Source organism: Pteropus vampyrus, unplaced genomic scaffold (genome assembly GCF_000151845.1).
Source record: "Pteropus vampyrus isolate Shadow unplaced genomic scaffold, Pvam_2.0 Scaffold26, whole genome shotgun sequence".
Lineage (NCBI taxonomy): Eukaryota > Metazoa > Chordata > Mammalia > Chiroptera > Pteropodidae > Pteropus > Pteropus vampyrus.
Window position 1 is genome coordinate 3,177,582 of NW_011888807.1, and position 2,019 is coordinate 3,179,600.

At 32.4% G+C, this 2,019-nt stretch overlaps 1 protein-coding gene across 1 annotated transcript in view; it reads right to left on the bottom strand.

The window, feature by feature from the left end:
• The window catches only part of ARL13B (ADP ribosylation factor like GTPase 13B), a 63,335-nt gene that overhangs the window by 18,968 nt on the left and 42,348 nt on the right, over positions 1–2,019 (bottom strand). The window lies entirely within an intron of this gene.

Below are 2,019 nucleotides of genomic sequence, written 5' to 3' on the forward strand. Positions count from 1 at the left end.
CTTATTTTTCTATAGAATTTCCCGTGTTTAGCTTTTGACTGATACCTTCCTTATGAGATCATTTAACATGAATACTCTGTATTTCCTATATCTAGTAGTTGGATGGATGAGTTTCGAGTTGAAATCTTTTGGCAAACATATTTCATAAATGGTGCTGGTACTTAGGAGGCTTATACCACTGGTTGTACCACTTTTAACGATGTTAAAATGGATCAGTGGATTCAGCTGGAGTCAGGCTGATTCACCCAAAATAAAGTTCCCATTAACCTTTAATCTAATGATTTTAGCAGTCATTGATGACCTTTGCTAAATTCAGTTACTTTATAAGGCTTATGAAATCATGACTTTTCTAGTTCTATAATCCTTCTGCATTTACAAGCTGGATTTTGATAAAAAGTAAGCTTTCATCAACTACTTACTTACTCTAAAATACAATTCAGATAAAAGTCAAGATAAACGTTTGATCCTTTGCCTTCAATTCCCTAATTTTCGTAATAATAAATGGGTGCCCTAAGAACCTCCAAAAGTGATCAAGTTGATTTCTGTGGTTTCTGGGATTGTCATTATGGATTCATAGATTTTTAAAACTTATTTGATATGCTTCAATTTATTGCAGTTACTGTTCTTTTTGAGGCTCAAAGTTACCCATTTTTGATCAGTGGGTTACCCATTTTTGATCAGTTCCCTTTGTTAGCTCCTGTGTTCTGTAGGTACAACTCCAATAGTCTTTGCTATCTTCTTGGTTTTTTATAAGAAACAATATCCCATACCTGGAATCATCCATTTCCCTAAGAAGCCCTGGTTCCTTTTAGTAGGAAATGTTATTAGAAAGACCACAATCTGGACCCTATGGATATTTACTGCTACTGACTTATCATTGTTTTCTAGACCCTTTCAGTGGACAAAGCTAAGAAAAAAATGTAGTTTCTAAGAAACAAATTATGAGCTCATATTGAATTTTTCATTTTAAATTAGATATTACCAAGTTTTTACTTAGCTTCTTAAATTGTATTTTTCTTCTGTTGAAAACTACAGTTCCTAATAACACTGACACTGACTATATGCTTTATTCTACAATATATATGAGCTTCAATAACAATAGCAATATTATTACTAAAAATAAGACACTAAATAAAGGTTAAGATCTCGTTGAGGTTATTCTTGTTTCTAAAATATATCTCGCAAGAGATACAGAGTCAAAATACTGGGTTTTAAAATTAGTTGAAATAATCCTTCTCAGTATGGTTATGCCACCATGTAGATATATAGCTAGGATTATTTATTTCAGACAGCTTTTATTTTTAAGATAGTTTTACTTTTTAAGATTTAATTTTTAAAACATGTGGTTCTAAATTCAAAACCATAAAAACAAACTATAATGAGAAAGAACTATTTTCTGTCTCTGTCCCTTCTCCTTCCTCTCTCTATTCCATCCATTCTCCTACAAGTAACTACTTTCGTTAGTTTTTAATTTATCCTCTCATATTTCTTCTTGAAAATATAAACATGTATATGGGGAAATGGTATTTTAAAGACCACAATTTGGGCACTATGGATATTCACTGTTACTGATTGGTTGAGAGGTGTTGTGTATGTGCATCTTCACCTCCCTTTCTTCCTCAAAAACCAGCATACTATATACACTCCTGTGCACCATCTCCCAAGTTCTTTAAAACATAAATCCTAAAATTACCCTGAAGCAGGGTAAAGAAATCTTCTTTATTACTACATTTGCTATTAATGAGGAAAATGTTCATTATGTGGATGTTTCATCATTTATTCAACCAGGCCCAGAATAAAGGACTTTTTTCCAGTTATTTCCAGTGTTTTGTTTTTATAAAGAGTGCTGTGAAGAATAAGTGTGTGGAAATGTTATTTCTTACCTTGGGAACAGACTCCAGGAAGTAGGACTACTGAATCAAAGAATAAATGCAACTGCTATTTTGATAGATATGATAACAATGTCCTTGTCCCTCCTCTCACCCTCAAATCATAAAAATCAGGCAGAAAAAAAAGGGA